The 22,709-nt window shown below is 42.7% G+C and overlaps 1 protein-coding gene across 5 annotated transcripts in view; it reads left to right on the plus strand.

Moving 5' to 3' along the window:
• Nucleotides 1-22,709, plus strand: part of ATP2B1 (ATPase plasma membrane Ca2+ transporting 1) — a 552,666-nt gene that overhangs the window by 170,281 nt on the left and 359,676 nt on the right. The gene's annotated exons all lie outside the window — the stretch shown is intronic.

Genomic DNA, 22,709 nt, shown 5'->3' on the forward strand with positions numbered 1-22,709 from the left:
GCGAAAACTGAACTCAGCAGTACGAGGCGTACCAGCCTCAGGAGAGCCAGCGTACACTACAAACAGGTGCCCAGTGAAGCGCGAGGCGTACCAGGCTCCGGGGGGCACAACCTAAGGCACAACCGATCAGGAAATTTGTTCCTTGCTGCAAGATACTATAACAGAAAAATACAGTTTGCTGGCTAAATAACCCCCTGTGAATGCAAAAAGCTTTTGAGTTACCTTCCAATGGTTGCTTCACACTACTATCCTCATAGATAGAGTGATCTGCTACAATTATGAAGAGTTTCATCTCATTTACTATTTTAAAGTTTCAGAGGAGTACGATTAAGAACAGGCTTCAGTACACACTTGCACAAAAGGGCTAAGTAAACACAGAAGGGGGATCCAGCTTGTGATCTTACTGAGAGAACTTGTGGCAATTATTGATCTGGCACTACCAATCCATCAGTGGGCAACTGAACATAAAACAAGTGAGAAGGCGAGATCCAAAGACAGCCACCCGAATACCTGCTCTGAAAACACCATGAAGACAAGCAAGCCAACTGGTCAACGCATTTATTGAAGTGATATAGTACTTTGCATCGATATTTCCTTATAACATCCAACACCTATTAATTTGGCGAGAAATGTAGCCTATACGGTAAAATCGATCACCCTCACCCGGTTGAAGCATAAAAATAATGGTAAATACTCCAAGAACATGTATGGAATGGTCAATGAGTGGGAAGTCACGAGCAGCGTGATAAGATGGTTGCAGGTCATCGGATGAAAACTTTCCAAGCTCCGCATTTTTAACACTCCACGCGCTCCAAGAAACGTAGATATATGATTTATATAACACAGAAGCGATTTCTAGTAGCAAAAACACGAATGTTTCAAAAGTAGTACCCTGATCACCTCAGGGATAGTCGGAGTGCAGAGGATCACCATTCTGCCTAACCCAGGGATCCGCCATGATCACCCAACTACTCGTCCGACCCAGTACCCATCGCTACAGATCCACATCACTGCCACCAGCATTTATCCTAGAGGCAACCCTCACTGCAGTGCCCCACATCAACTCACTGCACGACCTAATTTCCGTTTCACTTTCCAGCGTCATTGCCCTTACTCTCTGCCTCCACCGAACTCTCTCTACCTTAACTATGCTGCATACTTAGCCCTTACTAAGTCCATTCATGTCCCTAACCTTCTTTCATTGGTTTCCCAGGAAACCCCTTCCCACCAAAAACTCAGATCTCCCTCTAATGATCCCACTGACCTCCTTTCGCTGCCCTCTTCACTATTATGCACTCTTTTACAGTCTCTCTGCTGCAACCTTCCATCGAATCTTTCTCATACTGCTCCCAATACTACCCTAACTGCTCTTCTCTTCACTCCTAATACCTTCCTTCTTATGTTCGTCAACCACCCGCTCCTCAGGTTGTCCGGCCTCGCCTTGATCTCGGCGCCGATCCTTCTCCTTCCCTCCCCCGGTTATGTTTCTCCTTCGTGTCGCCCCGTTGTTTACCTTCTTAGGGTCGCCGTCACCGGTCAGTCTTGCCTGCAGCTTCTCTACCGTTTCCAGCACCCCCCACGCCCGCCATATTTAACTCTGGCAGGGCCGTAACAGGAAGTGACTTCCAATAATCCCACCTCCATCGCTCTGACCAAGGGCGCCATCTTTCTTATGGGCATGCGATTATGACCCAGAAGTAGAAGTGTCAGCTGACCCGGTTTGTTTTCGGCATTTACCAAGGGATGACTATTTCCGACACCGAAAAAGCCGCCATTTTATCCGAAGCAGAAAATCAGAACGCCTGCGCGGTTCAGTCTGGCATTAACAGAGGCACTTGTGTTCTTTAATCTAAACAAGAGTAACAGCTGCATGTCTGAAAGCCGTGATGGGAGCGCACCTCTTCTCCTTCTCAGAAGTACCTAAGAGGCACTGCCAGGAAACGGAGGCCAGAACTCTTCCTTCCTCTGCTCGCCCACTGCGGTGGCAGCTGCACGGCCTCACAACCTATACACTGCGTCAACAAAAACAATGCCCCAGCAGCAGCTAATTTAGCTCTCCAAAAATGGACACAGTCCATCACGAAGCGCTTTCCAAATTCACTTGGCACAAAGAGTTCCCTTTGTGCTTCTGTAGCCGAAAACCTCTCCAAACAAGCATTAAACACGGACAGCGGGAGGGGTGAGGGAGGGGGCGGGAACGGACAGCGTCACGGGGGTGTCACAGGCCGGCAGCCAATGACAGCGCGGCCCAGGACAAAGGGGCGGGACTTAAAAAAAGACAGAGAAACGCCCCCGAATCGCGTTTTCAGGGGAAAGCGTGATTGACAGCCTCTGTCTCCCAATGGCTAGCCTCCATTTATGGAGCTAGCCAATGGGTGACAGAGGCGGGATCAAAGCCCCATATCTAGGACATAAGATTTCGCCCTGGGCGGAGCAACTGCTACGCAGTTGCAACGGCAGGGCGAAACCTAAAAACAATGTCTCCTGGGTCATTGAATACATGACCCCCAAGAATGCTTACCATATCTATTTTTAAAGCACTCCAAGCTAAAGCTGTATGCTCTTTGGCTAGATGCAGGGACTCCTTGTGGTGGGTTTTAGGGTTGCATGTTGTAGTCTGAAAAATGTTAAGACTCAAATGCATGTTGATTTATTTATATATTTTTTAGTTCTTTATTGAAAATATTTTATGACAATCACTGTTAGTAAACATTGCAATGTGTAAATTTATGAAATCAGCATTTGCCGATCATTATTGATGAGTTTTTACAGACAGTAGGTCTCCAACTTGTGCCTTCACCATGCACTGCTAATTACCTCCCAAATTACATCACTCATGACGTGCTATGACATCATTGATAACATCATTGCAACATCTTAAATAACATTGTTGATAACACTGTGAATGTCATGTGATGAGTTATAGTTTCTTTAGGGCACGAGTTATAGTTACTATAACTGGTGGATTTGTACATTTAAAACAGTGTGGTTTAACTGACATTATCACTTAACTATAATATCCCTTTAAGTTTTACTTTTTAGTGAAAATGAAATTATAAATATAATTTCTATATAAACTCTTACCTATTTTTTACTGGTTGTTCAAAAAAATATTCTACTAGCTTTTAATACTGAGTTTGGTACATTCAGGAGTAAATGGGCTTTGGCCCATCATATTGCATCATTGATAACAAAACCTTGTACGATTAAAGCAGGGCACATCACAACTTAGTCCTTTGAGTTGTTTACTTTTCAGAAAGCTATGAAATTGCAGCATTTCACATTGTGCATTTGCACTTATATCATGTGTTCTAATTTGCACCTAGTTTATTGGCTTCACTGGGTGGAGGGCCTCACACTAAATTCTAGATATCTGCCAGGCCGATGGTAATCTCTTTGGGTGGAGAAGCTTTACTGAGGCACTGGGCTTTGCGAAGTGGGTGCTGTTTGTCATTTTTTCAAACTAAACTCCCAATGCAAAAGTCAATGTCCCTAACATGCAGTGAATATTCGTTTTGCCATTGCAGTGGACTGTTTTCCTGATCAAAATAGGGCGAGGCAGTCATCACTATGACCTGGAGGCCCAGTGAAAGTCTACAAGATCCAGGATTTCCACCAGCAGAGTTTGCAGTGCTCTGCTGATGAAAATAGGGTGAGGCAGTCATCACTATGACCTGGAGGCCCAGTGAAAGGCTGCAAGATCCAGGATTTCCACCAGCAGAGTTTGCAGTGCTCTGCTGATGAAAATCCAGTGGTTCCCCACCCTCTCTACATTGAGAGGGAACCATGAGCTTGGCAGGTAAAGAACTTTGCTGATTTACTGAAGTGGTGCTCCTTCACCAAATGTACATACTACCCCCAGGTCAATTAGGTTTCCATGCTGTAACAAACCAAAAAGTTGGGCAGTACATGTATGACTTTAATAAGGTTTGGTTCATATGAGATTGTAGTTTTAATCTTGTAGGCAAATGTTTTCTGTGTCCTTAAACTTGCTCACTTTGCACAGAATTATGATCAGGTTTTGTAACCAAACCACCGTTTTCTTAAGTCTGTTTCTGGAGTCATTTTGAGAACTTCAAAAACGTTTATTTTATTTTCATTGCGAAGCGAATTGTGATCCATTTGTACAATGAAACCAATTGAGAGCTGCGGCGCAGGTAACACGTGATATCTTATGTTATCAGAACAGTGAAAATACATTTCTTTTTAAACAGACGGTTGGGGGAAGATGCGTTATTGGTTGCATAAAAATGCATTTACATATGCAAACAATTTTGACAAAATAATACTTTTATTATATTTAAACATTCTTTGGATGTTGTGAGACCACTTTTCTTCAATTAAATGTTTCCTCGTAATTGGAGGGAATGGAGTGGGTTGTGTGGCGTTTTAAGATTAGGCTGACACCTTCTTCGTTGATTGATTAGTGTCTAGGCATTTCTGTTATTTCCACCAGACTTCGTAAAATGAGACAAATGACTCTTTCCCTTGGAGCCTTGTGCCCGCATTTGGCGACATGTCCTTTGTAGAATTCCAAAATGGTCAAATACACTTACAGCTGTGTGATTGGCAGCGAGTTTAGGAGTCAGGTGTGCAGTCAAAGCATTATTACTCAAATATTTTTTTTTTAAATATTTTTTTAAGAGGCTCTTATAGGCACTAATGTAAGCATTTCCACATGTGGAAGAATAATTCTGCTTGTGCATAAAAAGCATGCCCCTAAATAAAGCATTAACTTTAAAAATGTAAAGACGGTCCCTTTCTACCAGCATCAGGTTTACTATGCAGTAGTAAAATGATCTCTCAGTAAGTATTCACACTAAGGATGGTGATCCCTGGTCATTGTCATCAGATGTAGGTTAGACCTAATCTTGTACTGCATTGATCCTCTGTCTTCTGAGAGTTCTTGCTTTACAAAATCCTATTTATTTTATTGATGCATGCATCATTTGTATTATTTCTCAGTATTCGGTTGTAAAGTAAGGTCCTTTGCTGTCGCATACTGGTGTGCGTTTCTGGTGTGGTGAGCAGCAGAAACCTACTTTCTTCTGGAGCATCTTTACTTCAGACAGCCTTGATTTTGGATTCTGGATGTAAATGCTGTGGAAGATGTGGCAAAGCTTTATATATGCATTCCTTGGTGTTCTTTATATCTGCTGCCAAGAGTTGTCAGTTAGACTGTTAAGGTTGAGCACAGGAGTTTCCTAAGATAATAATTTAGAGTATTTTCCTCTAATAAAGGCGGCTAATATTGTGTAGTTGACGATCAGATGTTTGCAAACGATTAGCATCAGTCAAACCTTAACTGCCAGCCATTGCTATAGTAATAACGTCCTATTAACAACAACTATTTTGCTACACTTGTGTTTTCCCAAAAATCATGAAAAAATAAATACATATATGCACAGAGGATGTTGATCCATTGGTCTAGTCAAATGTCATTTGCATTTTGCTTCTATTTGTCACAATGAAGCAGTGGATCACTATCACTAGAAGAAGCATCGCTCAAGCTCTCATCACCAGCATATGGACTACGGCAATATACTCTATGCTGGAATCAAATCTCATCTGACTAGAAGACTCCAGATCATACAAAACATAGCGAACCGGCTCAATCTCCCACCCCACACTCCCATCACTGCGTACATCAAAGATCCACCTGCTTCCAATCCACAAACTAGCTCTCTTAAAACTTATCACACACACACACAAAGCCTTACTCAACTTTGGCCTCAAATACCCCAATAACCACAAACTTCCACAAACCTACTAGACACCTCTGCTCAGTCTCACTCCTCCTTGCACACATACCCCACCTATGCAGAAACAGATAATCTCTTCTCCTGCTTCACTCCTAAAGCCTGGAATGACCTGCCCCTACAAATCCGAGCCTCCTCCACAGTTCTTAAATTCCCTAAGAAGATGAAGACCTGGCTCTCAGTCAACCCCAACCCCGGCTTGACCAAAACAGCACCTGCCTGCCCTCCATGGAGAGTTGTAGCTATACAAATCCACATAACCCAACATACCATAACACTCAACACAGTAGGTCTGAGTTGCTTAAAATGACTAGCCAGTGATCAAGGCTATAGGCTTCACTGTTCCATTGGGAAAACAATTGGGATACCTTGGGTCTGATCAGTTTATTGTTTAAACTTAGAACAAAGCGAATAGGGCTACCTTACTTTGAAAATTATAAGTTAAGTTAAAGCCAATCAGCCTTCAATGATGGATTTTTAATCGGCCTCCAGAAATCTACTTGCCCACTCGCTAAGGTAAATCAGATTTTAATAATCTGGCCCCTTCTGGTGAACTGACAGAACAGGTGCTCTGTTAACTCAGAAAGTGAATGAGCAGTAAAGACACCTTAAAATATTTTTTTAATCTTCTCACACTTGCTGTGCATTTCCAAGACTGAGCTCAAATGTTCTCTTGTCTTCCTACAATTTGCTGCCTATGTTGTCCTGGAGGTTGGGGGTTTACTTTTTTTCTCTGACTGCAGAGTTGAAGGATTCGGTAAAGTCAAGTGTCTGCCAGTCGTGCTCTACACGGAATGTGAAATGAAAGGCTATTTAATGTCAGTTTTTTTTTTCTAACACACATTTAAATAGCTTGTATATGAACTGTGCAAATATTTTAAAATATATTTCATTAGTTAGGAATGCAATTTGTTTGTAATTCTGTGTGATCGCAAAACACAGATTTTAATAAAATCAAAACAAATCGGAACACATTTCTTTGTGATGAGTAATATTTTTGCTGCAACCCAAATTCCACACTGTCTGTGTGTAGTTTTATCACTAAAACTGCATGTTCATGCAAACAGTACCCATTTCGGGAGAAATGGGCTTTATGTAAAACGACATTGCGCTAATACATAATCCTTTAGAAATATATTTACTAAAAGTGTGAGTTTTAAAACCCGCCCTCATAACCATGCGATTAGTGAACTAAGAGGCAGGTCCGTGTCATGTGTACCATATATATGGGGGTTATATTCTTATTATTTAGGGAGCAATGGTTTAGGCTATTAAATTAAACTAGAGTTTTTTTACAGCAGACATAAGGAACTTGCACATTTGAAGGTGCTCTCATACGTGATAATGAAGAAAAAACTGACTGTAAAATAAAATATTTTCCTAGGATCATGCAATTTGAAACCAGTTTACGGGTCAGTCGTATTATAGCTTGGATGAGTAGAATATTCAAGTCACTAGACTAGGCCTGTTATTCTACTGTTAAATCATGTACACCGATATTTTATTACTTGGAACCTCACAGATTACCATTGTACAAGCTTACTCTCTCGGCAAACTCTAGGGTTAGAAGATTTGCACTCTGAGAATCCTTGTTGGACCCTCTAATAAGGGTAGTACATTGTTTTGCCAACTGTAATGTTGTAATTATTTAATTTTTAGACTAAATACCAGTTGATTCGCCTTTTTGGAAAGCTTATGCTTAATATAGTAGACTTAAGGGGGTTATGGTGACGAGTCATAGACAAAGGCTATAGGCATCACTGGTTTATTCGGACATGTCATTCCACATGTCAAAAATCTATTGTTTTTATTATGAAAAGTGACAAAATAGACCAGATGCATTTATTGTAAAATCATCTACTAATGCAAATAGACCTTTTAAAAGTGCGTAGTTATTCTTCATGTTAAAACCAGGAGATTGATATTTTGTTACATAAAATCTCACAGATAATATTAGTACACAAAAGTTTGATATTGGCTACTACCTTTGACAAACCTTGGAGGTATAGGATTTGCACTGTGATTATCCTTGCTAGACCCTTTTAGGGGTGCTTAACAGTCTGGCTATTCTACTAAAAAATACATGTATACATGTATACATGCACACATGTATGTGCATAGAGGGCTTTGCGTCAACCCATTTCTACCTCTGGTCTGCTTACAGCATGGGGCTATGTTGCAGCCCACTTCAACCGCTGCACTATTGCCCTGTGAGTGATATTTGCTTGGTTATGAGTGTGGTTTGATGTCAGGGTTGGTGGGCCAATCCTTAAATATATCCTTTAGTATTCCATATTCTCCTTTCATTGATCACCATTCATTTAATTCCTTCCACTTTTATGTTTTCTTTTGTTAAATCCTCCTGCTGCTGCCCACACAGTGCTATTGGGATGCTCGCTTGCACTCATTTCATCCGCAGTAGTGCGTATCATGTACAATAGGGGTCTCCAACCCCCTCTGTAAAATTAGCTACTTGTGTGCAATGAAAATCTCCCAAGCTTCTAATATTAACAGGGTTGTAATGGTGGCCACATCAGCCAAGACATATTACTCTGGAACCCATGTAAGATTATCATCAGTGATGGCTCACTGGTTAGAGGAGGCAGACCTGGAAGCAGAGGTCAGCCCGGGACCAGGGTTCAATTCCCGGCTCGGCGGGGTCTTGAGTCCTAAAATGTCCATGGACTCGACAATTCTCGCTCCGGTGCCTACTCGATTCACGGGTTCACACTCTGCGACTCTGGGCAATAGCTTGCTTAATCTCCACAACGGCCCCTCGCGGCGGGATGCCTGGCTTTCACCTTGCGGATACCCTGCTGGGGTTATCTCACAGGGGAATACCAGGACGGGTTCCCTAAGCAAGCGCTTAGAAACCGCTCTTTGATTTGCGCTATATAAATTCCTGTACATTTACATTTACATTTACATCACATCAGTGCCAGCAGTAATGTAAAAAAGACTTTGTCAAATTGTAGTGCCACTACATGGGTAATACAGGACCTCCATGGCTACAATGCCCCGTCACAAAGTTAATAATATGTTTCCACAACGCTGCATTATTCATCACTCAAAAATTATCTTTACATTTAGAATTACGTAATGTGTATTGTAAGGCGCACATTGACCCTGAAGTGTATTTTTGTGCTGAAATAACATGTTTATAGTTATCTAACTGAATGGCTGTGAATGATTGGATTGGAAAGTCAAATGCTATTGAAAATTCAACAGTTTGTCTCCTAACATCAGCATATGAGTACTGAAAATACACCTATTTTTGTCTCGCATATATTACAACATATACTTGTTCAACCAAGAAACGGCTTCTAACTTCTTAGGCTAAGCTGCAGACACGAGTTAATAGCGGGTAGCTTGAGAACTACCATTAGCAAGCCATTCGTTGGAGAAGCCTCGTACAGCCTCTGTTTCTAAATTTGGGTGGCCTTCTTGGAATGGGGGTGTTCATTCTTCATCATAGTTTTCCTGTTCCAGGATGCACTTTATACAGTGCCGTTGATAAACAGCCTTCCGATGCTATTTTCAATGTTTTTTTGTTTTTTTTAAAGCAGGGGCCTGCCATTTTAACCGGTGACACGTTTTCTTTTATACTTTTAATGTATCTTGCATATGCATGTTGAATGCAAGAATAGGTCGGCTGGTGACTGGCTGCATCAGTGCAAGGATGAGGGACTGGGCATGTATGATAACGTATTGAGTGCAGTGCTTAATTTGTAAATAAATAGGTGCCAGGGCCCTCATCAGGAGGCCACTGCAGCTTCTACTACACATTGCCCCTGCCATGCTGCGAATGATTGTAGCAACACAACTATCAACAATCACACTCCTACAAGTGTGACAATTTGGACCATTCTATTCCCCAAAACTATAAGAATGGCCTGGGCAGCAGGTAATAGACATTTTAATGTATATTACATTAATAATTAACTCTTGTTGTTGTCATCTCTAAATTAGTCAGGCAGCGCCACCTTGTGGCACACTGTCACAAGTGCTGGTGTTGACAATTAAGTACTGGTGCCAAGCACCAGAATCCACTGGCTCAAATTAAGCACTGATTGAGTGCCTAAACTCCCCAGTGACTGAAGAGGCTCATTCACTTATAAGTCTGGCCAGTTGGCATTTCAGATGCTTGTTGAAATGACTGCAGCATACCAATGGCTGCACGGGTTTTTGAGTGGCTACACCTAAGTTTGGATACTTTGTTATTTTATTAAGTAAGGAATGAGTGTTGCAAGCAGGATATCTAGGCAATGATCCTACTCATTCCCATCAGTGCTAACCAACCTACCACAATCCCTTGGCAAGTCCACTTTGTGCACCTCGCCTTGAGAATGAATCGGTGTGTGACATGGGATAGAAGTATAACTCGCCCTGGGAGGGAGAGATTAGTCTACAAACTTAAGATCTTAAACCAACAACCACTATTAACTCTGCAGAAAGTTAGTCATGCTTAAAAGTAACATTTTAGTTATGGAAGAATTTTGTGAAAGAATCGCCTTCAATTCCATGTCTACAATAATTTTTGTTTCAAAGATTAAAATACCAAGCATCAGCAGTTTGAAAAGGGTTATCCACCTGCCTGGTATAACTGTGCTCTCTGCAATGGTGAAACGAATAACACAAATTCTTGACCATAGACTCTTGGAAAACGGCCTGATGAACAGAAAATCGTGCTAAGACACCTCAGTTTGAAGTCCCTTTTGTTAAATGTTTACGAGGTATATTAATTTTTTTATACTCTCAGGACTCTAAACCAATAAGCAATTTTAAAGGTTTATTCTGAATACCTAGGGGAGTAAAGGTTTCCCACAGTATAACATGATCCACTGTATTAAATGCGTTTCATAGATCAATAAGTTGCGTACATTTTTTTTCTTTAAGCTGCAACCTAATATTCACCTCAGAGCCAGAACATTATTTTTTTATTAAAGTGTGCTCTGAAACCTCATTGTTGTATTGGCACTTATTTATTTTACCCAATCCTGCAAATGTTTCTGTATAAACAAAGATTCTCCCTCATGAATCCATGAGGGATCTAGGATTATAACGGCCTTATTTCCTAATCCTTCTTCACAGATTGAACTAATGAAGCTTCCTTTCTAAGAGGAGGAGATTGTCATTGTTAAAATGTGCCTTAATATGGAAAATATTTTTGCCTGATACCACAGTAGGGTTTGGCATATGGTTACTGAAATCTCGCCAGAGCACTATACTGTAGACCTTAGACTTTAGAGTCTTGTATCATGAAATATACAATACCGGGTATGCATTCCAGTGCACTGTAGTACCCTCAGAGTTACTTCATGCTTTCTAAATTTGTGGAAATTGTGGCTTTAAATTCCATATTGTATGTGTTAGTTATATTAAATGCTTGAGATTTGAGCTCAAGTACATTTCCACTTAGCTTCAAACTAGATGTAGGATTCGGTCAAATCCTTTAACATTATGTAGAATAATACACTGCCCCTGGCGTTTCTACAACCCCCTCCCAGGTAACCTCAGTTTAATAGGAAGCATGGTATGGGTGCAGGGAAGTTAATACAAAATCACTAACCTCGGTGTGACATGATTTTGCATAGCCGACCATGGGTGTGGAATTCCTATAGCCCTGCACTCAGGACAAATACTTTGGGGTCAAGAGCAACACATTTTCTGGTCCTTGGGACAAGTAGGCCCAACCCCCGAAGCACAAACCCTTTGGCTGCCAGCTCACAGTACCACATTATAGATCAGGGAAGGAAATTGTCTGCAGTTGAGATAATATTTGTGTCCATATGTTAATGCTGTTCGAACTTTTATTTATGGTTCATTAATACAAAGCCTTTATTATTAGGGTGAGCACTCTAAGGAAATGGAAGGTCAGAAGGCACTACCAACATTGGTTCCAGTATAAAAATGTGTACACACGTTTGTAAAGTTTAACAATATGAGGCTTCATATAATGATTCCAGGATGCTCTCTGATTAGATGCAAATATATGCAAAAGCTTGAAAGCAAGATTAATGATTCATTGCTTTCAAAATAAAATGTTCATTAAAAAATGCAACTAGAAGAAAAACGTTTTGCTTAGCTACTGTGAAATTTTAGGTGCCATTTCTTTGACGCATCATTTAGTGAAATGTGTTGATGCATGCTCGTATTTCCCAAAAATATTCATAACTGAAAATTAGTGTAACCAGTTTCAACAAAAGTATAGGAAACATGAAAATAAACGAGCATTGGCAGAGCCAGTAGGTGTGACATTGATGGTCAGCCTTTTGTTTTGTCAATGTCAATGTTTTCGCGTGGATTTTTGTGAGACTTAATTTTTGTGGGAGCTGCCGGGCCGTTACCATTATAACAACCATATGCAAAAGCAAAAATATTTTTTGGTCTCTAACCACAAATTGCCACAGTAGCTCCTGGCACTGGACAAAATTACTTTGGGTGCCGATATGCTCCCTGTAAAAGAACAGCATGCTGTCACTCGCAGTGAAGCCACCCGGTATGGTGAGAGAGACAATTTTAATAAAACCAAAAGGTCTTGGTTAATGCCAGACCTAAATAAAGGCCTAATTCTTAATGAAAATCACAAAGGTGCACCCATGGTATGTCCATGCATTAGTGCAGATTTATGGCTCTTAAGAATTGCTAAGAATTTACTGAAGGTCAGGAAATCGTACTCCTAGAAAATATTTATATATTTATATGCATGTGTATATTTTCTCGTGAAAATCTGTTGAGTGGAAATAGTTCACTTTCCCAACAATGACTTTGTCTCCCTAACTTGTGGAAGAAGCTTCACTTCTGCCCTTGTCGGGAGGAGGTTTTCAACCTTTCTCTGTATTGGGAATTATTAGAGACGAGCTGATGAAAACCCATAAAACATACAAGATAGTATGTTTGATCAGACTCGAAGGCATTCTAACCATGGGGAACTATTGCATAACACTACCTCCAGCCCCAGTATGTAGAACTGCGGGAAAGGTGGTAAAATAAGGGAATTGCTAATAATCTAGCCCTACTGTAGTATGAGCTCTGACATAATCAGAGAAGCTATTATCAGAACTCTTGTATAATGTGATTGCTACTTTAATTTGTCACTGCACTACATGGCACCAAATGGACAAGTGGATGTTGTTACAGGACAAGTAGATTTATGAATCTGATTGTCCCATGGACAAGTAGATATTTTATTACATTCAACACCCCTGGCCGACTCAGATTTCCTCCCTCAAAGTCCTTCCACTGAATTATTGAGTGTCTGACGGTAAAGAACCTGAAGTGGATGGAAATATGAACAAGAGAATCCCAGTTAAAATTTCTGCAACTATGACGTCTCTAGTTGGCTTCATCTTATAACTGGACACACTTGTCATTTGTCAAAAGGTTTTACCTTGGCATTCCTCAAATAGTAGATAAGACAAGAAATGCAGTCAGTGTTTTCCTTAGCATGCACTAATCATCAATATGTTTCCTCACTTAATATTCAGTCTCTTCTGTCTCAGGAGATGTATTCTATCCTCATAAATTTCCTGGTTGAAATCTTTGAACAGTTCTTTAAACTGATTCCAAATATTCATTTGTGTCACTCTTCACACAGTGTTTGAATAATTATTTTCTCTATAGCTTATATCGTTCTTGTTGGACATACAAGTTGAATATGCTTATCAGTCTCACTCTCTCTGTTATTATCGACAGTGCCTTTATTGTATTCAAAACTACAGTTGTGATCAAAGTACTTCAGTTAAGAGAAACAAATTGCTTCTATTCCAAAACATAATGTTTTTGCTATGAATCTTGCCCTTTTGGTTTACTTAATTTATTTGCATATTGCGCAATCTTGATGTGATCTTTCTTACTAGAGAAATTGTTCTTTTCCTTGAATCTTTACATAAGAGGTCAAGATTCAGGCCAAAAACGGGACTGCAAGCAAAGCAGTGTCCCATCCAGTAGGCTTGTCAAAGGCAAACGCATTGTTATAGTGAGACATGTCACAAATAGCTGACATGCTCAATATAGCCATTAAATCTCGCAGGACTCCAACACATCCCGAATTTTGAAAGACTTGGGCAGAAACACTCTCTTAAGGACCAGATGAGTCTTTAAACAAAGGTCACCATTGGCCAACCCACTCTTATATGAAAGAGTGGGTTGGCCAACATAGGCTGCAGGTCCTGACAAAAGGTTTAACAGTAGGTTCTATTTGAGATTTCCACCTTGAGGCCTAGTCTCATTTGAAGCCCAAACAACCGGCTGGCCTAAATTGTCCTGCAGGCCTAAAATTGAACCTTCACCTACTGTTTCTGAAAATGCAAATATGAACTGTATGTCCAGCAAGTGAAGAAAATGTTCTACAAAACAGTGTCCTCTCTGGCCTTTGATTGACTTCTTATGGTTTTTAAAGCGTTTTTGTTCTGGACATGTGTTGGGCTCCCAAACCTTTTAATTAATTCTAGTGGTTTTCCTAGAGCAGAGGTGGTCTTCCATAGCATTTGCATGAGTAGTAGATGTAATGGAGGTTCCATGAAACTATCAATAGCCACCTTTCACAAGAATGAATAGTACCAATATATCTGCGAGTCATTTAAGAATACTGATTCTTCACTTCTTGAAGTAGACTTGAAACCCAGGGTTTGTTGGAGGGAGGAACATCTCTAGCATTGCTTTTCCAATGAGCAGCATTAAGCCTTCTTACAGTAGGAGTTCTTCCTCATTCTAGATCCAAGCTGGTTCTGAAGTGCCAGTTGGCCAGCATAATTTCTTAAAATGTTCCCTAAGATGTCATTATAATTAGGTTCTAACCTGTTCCCAAAATGGTTCCTCTTTTTTACCTTTACTGACATAGTTTTTGTTGGGGGAGTGTGAAGTTAATCCTAGAATCCCAGTTAGGTGATACTCTGTCAGGTTGAGGTGAACCCTTTGGATGAGGAGTTACCATTTTCCCTCCATCTCTACCTAGTCACTTCAAAGGCTTTCCAGCACCTTCTGCTTGCACTGTCCCTGAATTCCTGACCGAGTGAATACGGTCTATATTGGACCACATATTTCAAAGAACTGGGTGACGGAGGGCTATCTGCTTGCATTCAATGCCGCAAGCTCGTTCAGTTCAGTGCCTCTTTGTTTCTTTTTGTGTTCCCTATTAATACTCTCCCATGACTTGGTGGGGGGTGCTGAGCTGGCTTTTTGCATAGGTACTAAAACCCGTAACACAAATGTGTTTGCAGATTTGATCTTTTCAATCTAAATCTCTCATATAATTTATGTTCACACCAACCTGCTGTACAGTTAGTCAAAGTAGGAGTGAATTTACGGTCAAGAAATATCACACAGGAACCACTTGGACTAAGAACAAATTCTCCTAAAAGGGATGGAGTAATCCATAAGGTATTCTTGCTTAATCGTTTACAGGTTACAGACTATAAAAGACCCCCAGAGTCCTTGCTCCAATCTGTTAGTTCTTTCTGGTATTGATAGTGAGCACATCTTACGGAAGCTCAAAAATAATAAATGCTTATCACTGTTCATGCTAGTCTTTAGTTGGATCTGAACAAAACGAGGGGGCACATCACTATCACAGATGCCAGTTGGGATAATGCATGTATTTTGTTCAGTGACTTTGAGAAAGGAGCATGCTGAAAAGTCCATTTTGAAATATCCTTGTCTTTGGCAACTGAAGTATGTTCCCTTTCTCTGCAGGAAATCATCATCATACTACTCCTGATGCAAGGAACACAGCCCCTGAAGTAATCTTAATATCACATGAATAAGTTGGACCTGTGGGCCACCCATCTTGCTCTAATTCTTTTCTTCCCTCATTGATATGCTTTATTTGTGAAGCCTTTTTGAATGACACTTCCTTTCCAAGAGGAAGAGATTGTCATTGTTAAGATGTGCTTTAATATGGTAGAAATTTGTGCCCAATGACACAAGAAGGATCAAGTCAATACTGATTCACATAGACTAGAGATTCTTAACCTTTTGACTTCTGTAGATCACCTCTTAATCATTGCAGGAGTCTGAGGGCTCCTGTTGAATCATTATTGGAATCTGGGGACCCCCAACCAAAGAAATTTCGATTATTTGAACCACAAGTACATACATAACAATACAGAGTCAATCATTCATCAAGGAAATGCACACATTATGAAATATTTAATTTACAAACAAATCTAAACAATTTTAATGGGGAGGTTCGAGCTTTTCTAAATCCAATTGAGGCCATCCATCGTCCATACAATATTCAGTTTTAAGTACTTTTACTGCTCCTATGCAAATAACTGACTATTGCATAAATCAGAAAGATTGAATGGATGAGGTTCAGGAACCACTTCAGTGGGTAAATGCTCTTTGTCAATGTTAGGCGGTTTAACTGGCTGAATTGGTTGATTGCCTTACATCTTCAGCATGTCCTGAAGCACAAGTACTGGGTAGATGGTTCTTAGTAGCAAATTGGTTGCATACACGCCCTTGCTTTGAGAAATATTCTATTGGTGAGTAAAGTTATCAACAGACCTTTTTGCTGCTGTGGCAAGACCTGGTGTCTGGAACCAAGAGGCAATATTGGCAAGTAATGCCCTTCTAATAAGTCTTCAAAGCATCTTGTTTCACTTTTTCACTGATTCTATATTGTAAGATTCAAAATTCACTTTTTTCTTGCTGACAGTACACTGTACTTTGAGATAAGCTTGGTCCCTTGAAGTGTTGCACATTTTAACCTTCTAGGAAATATTTTGTAGTGTTGATTTGGTTACATTTGTAAAACCCAACTTTGATTTAAAATAACTGGCTAATTAAAAATGTATTTTCTTTGTAAAGCAATTATTATGTTTGACACCATTGTCAAGTGACCCACCCCCGCCCCCTTTCCTTGCCCCATATACAATGTGAAGGCCGACAATGGAACTGGCTTGTTCTTTTCAAGCTGTATATGCCATATATAATTCCTGTGCTATAATGTCAATGAATCTCGTTCAGAGACACATATACTGTATAAATCTTTATTCGGTAAAATTGATCACCATAAAAGACAACAATATACATTTTAAAATACATTCCATCAAATTATACTAGCAACAACAAGGGTTGACCATACTTAAAATACGACTGAGCACTGTCATAATTAATAAAACCACGGACAAAAAAAAATACTCCAGGCACTCAGAATTAGCAGCTTCAAACAACTCCACTCTGGGTAGGTAGAGGCCTTGCAATCATTCCCAGAGATCTTGATCTAATAATCCAGGCACTACCTAAAAACTTTGCCACCCCGCATATCAATGGGGTAGATGATAGATCCGATGTAATCACTCGTAAGGCCGAGCGATGGCACCTCATCCCCAAACCTTTACATACTGGTTTCAACCAGTTTTTCCGCGCCACTTTATACGCGGGGCAGGCAAAAAGAAGATGGGCCACGGACTCTTTAGGGGCCGCACAGCCAGGACAAGATCGCAAGGGGCCGCCCTGGTTGGACCATTTTGAAGTAAATTCGTGTACCGGGAGGGTACCGTACCTTAATTTTAAAAAGAGGGCCCTGTCTAGAGGCTTGGTTATCAAGTCAAGGAAGGGTTCAAGTTTCCTTACACACTTACACTCCAGAAAGGACTCTGTAAGTGAACCCCCTGTTATACCACGTGATACTTCAGCCTGAACCCAATCCCAATATAATTTCTTGATCACCATTTTGGGCGGGGGCGCTTGAGACTCCCAAATATCTCTCAAACCCAATTGGGAGACCAATAGCCTCAAATTTTTCAACCAGCCAATTTTACACCCAGAGTCGAGTAAAATTAGCTCGTCCAGTACTTCAGCATATTTGGCCAACTCCTTAGTCCTTCTCAGGCGGACCCAAAAAAGCAATGGTCGCAGCCTCACTATATCCTTTAGGGCACGTCTACCAAGGTCTAACCGCAAGGGGATAAGCGGGGTGGAAACAGGGAGTGCCACCACATCTCTCAAAAACTTATTTTCTGCTAAGGTTAGCTCATTTACATTGTCGAACCCCCATAATTCGGAGCCGTACAATGCAGCCGGGAGTATCTGGCCATCGTAGATGGCCATTACCGGGGACACTGGTTTACTAATTGATGCCCGGTACTCTCGTAAGATCACCCCCGACACTCTTTTGTGGCCCAATAGCATTTTCGCTAAGTGATCCTTCCAGGTCATTCGGCTATTTATCCGGACCCCTAAATAGTCGAATGCCTCGACCAACTCCAAGGGAGTCCCATTAAGCAGAAAATTGTTTTTAAAATTTTTGGCGGGTGAAAAGGCCATCAATTTGGTTTTGGTGGTGTTGATGGTTAGGCCTCTCTCTGTACAAAAGGAGGAGAAACGCTGCAGGAGTTTGTGCAGGCCTATCTGGGATTTAGCTATCAGTAAGGTATCATCAGCAAAGAGCAGGCTCTGAATCTTTTCCCCCGCCAGGGTTGGGGCATCCGTCTCTTCTCCTCTCAGATGGTCCACCACTCCATTCACAAACAAGGAGAAGAGAGTCGGAGCCATGACACACCCTTGACGGACTCCACTCCTCACAGGTACCCTATCTGTCAGTTGGCCCTGTGTACCCCATCTGATCCTGGCGTATGTCCCCTCGTGGAGTCTTACAATTAATCTTAAGAGTGAGCCAGGAAAGCCCAAACTTTTCAGAATCTCCCACAGTTTAGCACGGGGGACCAGGTCGAAGGCCGTCTTGAGATCTATGAAGGCCATATATAGGCTCCCCTTCTTGATGGTAACTGCCTTCCAATAGATCCCAAACAGCCGAAAGACCTGGTCCATCGTGCCCACCCTTTGGCGAAATCCGGCCTGCAGATGAGAGAGAATGCCTTCCTCCTCCATCCAGTCGCCCACCCTGGCGATAATGACCCTGCCAACCACTTTCTGGATTATGTCTATCAGACTAATCGGTCTGTAGTTGGCAGGGTCATCTCTTGCCCCCTTCTTGTACACTGTGACCACCTCGGCACCCTTCCATGAATCTGGCACGGGGTGTCCCTTTACTAACAAATTCATTATGGTGGCTATTAAATTTGCCCAGGCTAGGGGTTCAGCAATCAAGAGGTCCCCAGGGATCCCATCCGGCCCAGCTGCCTTTTTGGGCGTCAAATGTTTAATTGCTGCCACTACTTCGGAGGCCATAAATAAGCACTCCGTCTCCCCGTCAGGATCCCTTCCCTCCCCACAAGCAACCAAAGGGCCAGATGTATCTTCACTGCCGCCATACAGAGATGAAAAGTGATTGAACCATTGCAGGCTGGTTATATGGGTTGCTAAAGGCTGGGTTTTACCCTGCCTAGCTCTATTGATTAAATCCCAGAATAACGTCGAGTCCCTCCTGCTGACGGCGTCTGTTATTTCCCTCCAGTGCTCCTCCTCCCACTCGCGCTTTGCCAGAGCAATTGCTCTCAAGTACTCCCTCCTGGCCGCTCTAACCAGAGTAGGATTCCTTGAGAGCAAGGCAACTGACAAACTTTTCATCTTCCCCCTGCAGTCCGTTGAATACCATGGGTTGCTGGATATGGGGGGAGTCCTATTTGATCTGGGGGTTTTCCCTTTAGAGGTGAAATAAAGACTCACTTGATCTATCGTGCCTTTATATGCAGAATCTAGTTGTAAAGAAAGGCACGGAGGGCTAGCAACCACCCGATCCATTGCTTCCAAGTCCCTGTACAGGGCTTCGATGGTAAATTTAATGGTCTCTAGTTGGTCTGCGTTTAGCTGAGCCTTGTCCCACTTCAATCTACGATTGTTTTCGTAGGGGATGATCTCTTTGGTTAGTTTCAACGGTGCACTCATCCCTTTCTCTTTAATTTTGCCCCATTTAAACTTGCAGCAAAGCGGATTATGGTCGCTATCCTGGGTGGGTACCACCTCCATATCAATAAGGTCCATCCACATACTAACACTCATTAAAATATAGTCAATTCTGGACGGGGCCGATGGCCTGTTAAAAGTCATTGCACCTAATATATCAGACCGGGTCCTGCCATTAAGGGCTCTTAATTTGTGCTCCCTAGTGAGGGCGTTCAGTTGGATTGCCCTAGCAGACCATTTCCGGATGGGGGGTACCGTCAAGGGGGGGATAGACCACCTGGAGTCGTCCTCCTCAGTACCTAGTGGATCATCACCAAGAAGAGGTTCGAACGTGCAATTAAAATCGCCACCCACCATAATTCTGGCTGAGGGAGGGCAATTAGCTAGAGCAGAATCAAGGCTCAATATGGTTGCCGAAGTATTATCCCCCGCAGCCCCTCTAGCGTACACATTAAAAAGTTCAAGCCTAATCCCCTCGATATGACCCCTGGAAGAAAGGTGCATTAAATCATTACACTGGGTGTCATTAGAGGCCATGTCCCAATCTAGGTCAGTTCTTATCCAGACTAAAAGACCTCCTGCTGGTCTACCTTTCCCTCTACTTATCGCTGGGGAAAAGAAGGTAGTGTAGCCAGATTTATCAATTGGTGTCAAGCACCAAGTTTCTTGAAACAGGCAGACATCGAACTTCTCGATGAATTCATGCCATTCAGGAATGTCTAACTTCCTTTTTAGCCCGGCTACATTCCAGGAAATCGGGTTTATTACCCTAGAACCCTTGTGCACTAGAGAGAACCCTTCCGTAATCACCCCCCCCGGCTCCATTCCCACACCTCTAGATTGGTGGCTGTTACTCACACAACAAGATTGCCTGTCGGGTTCAGAACAATCAACAACAATAGACATACCCGGGGCATCAAAATGAGGCATATTCGAGTGGATGACATTAGAGTCATCTATGGTTACCTCCTGGGAATTGTCACAAATAATTCCTCCTTGCTGGGGATCCACTCCATGTCTACCGCCTCCCTCCTCCATAGGCTGTAAGCATCAATCGCAGTCCTCCATGCCACTAAGCTGCGAAAACCTATTGAAAGTATCTAAGGGGGTGAAGGGTCTAAGATGCTCCATTGCACCATTGTGGCTTAGGTGATGTCTCTGTGGAACCGTAAACCAACCAGACTGACCATTAGGGTAAAGCTGATGCTGGCCAAATACCTGATGAGTACTATTGTAACCAAACTGCTTGGGCCATAGGGCATAAGACTCTTCCCTATGTTTGGGGGGGTAAGGAACCGGCCTCGGGTAAAAGTAGGTTAAGGGCCTAGGTGTAATAGAGTTTCCTCCTCCTGCATATGGCCAGTTTAAAATGTAGTCCACTGCACGGGGGTCTCTAAAATTGACCACCACTAGATCCCCGTCAATATTTTTCCTAGTGTTACCCAACCACGGGATCCTTCTGACATGTACAATATCTCCATCCACATTTGGGGCTATAGGCCTGAATGTCCTCAACCAATGAATTATTTTATTTTTCAATTGGCCATAACCTTCCTTCTTATTGTCTGCTAATGGAGGAACCCCGGTCATGACTACTACATAGGGCACCGCCTGAGGTGGAATTTCCACTTGAGGTACCCTAGTAAAAGGACCTCTGGTGCGTCCCCCTTCCCCCTGTCTCTCACTTCTGTTTACTGGGGGAGCCTTTGTCATTGGCCTTTGGGGGCCACCTTCTGTCCCAGCTACAGAAATGATCGGGTTCATTGTAGGATTTTCTTTATGTATAGCAGGCGCCGCCTTTCCCTGATGCTGAGACGACTGTTTAGACGGCTGGAGTAGAGCAAAGGGGGTAGCTACTGGGGGTTTTACAGTCTCGCTAGACGAGACCCCAGTACAAGGTGTTGGTTGTGTTCCCCCACTCCCCTGAGCCCTGGTCACCGTGGCCGTACTATTTAAGGCAGCCTCTACTAAGGTCAATCTATTTTCGACTTTCCTAAGACTCTCAATCACGGGTAGCAACAGAGACCTCAGTAAAAGTTCGAAATCCCCTACAGGTGGAGGAGGAGTCGATGAGTTTGTAAATAAGGGCCCCTGACTGTTAACTAAAACTGCTATATTGGGGACCTCAACAAGCGGAGTAGCCACCATTGGTGATGCCTCGGGTGTTACAGTAGTTGCAACTTCCATGGTAGCCCTTACATGCGGTGAAGATAATTTAGGGCCTTTGCCAAAGTCTAGATGGGAAATTTTAACTTTGCCTTGTCCCGCCCTTAATTTCCTCCTTTTTTTATTTGGTGGTGGTCCGTGTATCTGTGCAACCACTAGTTGCTTGGATTTCAATGATTTAAGCTTCAGGGGAGCAGCAGGGTGGCATGGGATCTGGGTAGGGGGGTCAATCACAATAGGATCAAGGGACATACCAGGCGAAGAAGTGCAGTCACGCAGTAAAAGTGGGAAGCCTTCTTGACTAACGGTTTCCCTCCCAAGGTCGATTAAGTCCCCCTCGGTGAACAAGGATACAGACGCAGAGTCAATAAAGGATCTGTTTTTCAAGCTTTCGATTGAACGCCTCCGCTCAGCCCTGCGTTCAGCCATAATCAATTCCTTCTCCCCCTCGGACAGTACCTTGGGAAAGTAATTGTCTAGTGACCCATTGCGAAGTTTGCCCTTCTTCCCAGGTGACCCCCCATAAGGTAGGGTAGCCATTAACTAACCTGTAACACAAGCCCACGGAGTGGGTTTTAGAGAGTGGGCCCAGCCCGGCCTGCTCTGGCCAACGAGGGCCTCAGAGGGCCCGCCCTTTGCCCGGGCTTTGCCCCGGGCGCTCCCGCGCAGCGGGTTACAAAGGTTTATATGGGCCTAAGGCTGGAATAAGCTGGGCGGGGCGGTCAGGGAGAGCGGGCCAGGTGATAGGCCGGAGGATTGCCGGGACTCCTGGGAAAGCGAGTCCCGGTTCCTTCGCTCGCAGCCCTGTCGCACGCTCTCTCACCCAGCTGGCTCCTGTGACTCCTGGGCTCCGGTGGCGGCAACAGCGCAGCGGGACCCGCGAAGCGGGTTCCGCAAGTAGTAAAATTGGTGTCCCAACGGCAGCAGGAACACACACAGCAAACGACCCCAATGTCAATAGGAGGCGGGGAC

Source organism: Lissotriton helveticus, chromosome 1_1, assembly GCF_964261635.1.
Source record: "Lissotriton helveticus chromosome 1_1, aLisHel1.1, whole genome shotgun sequence".
Taxonomy (NCBI): domain Eukaryota; kingdom Metazoa; phylum Chordata; class Amphibia; order Caudata; family Salamandridae; genus Lissotriton; species Lissotriton helveticus.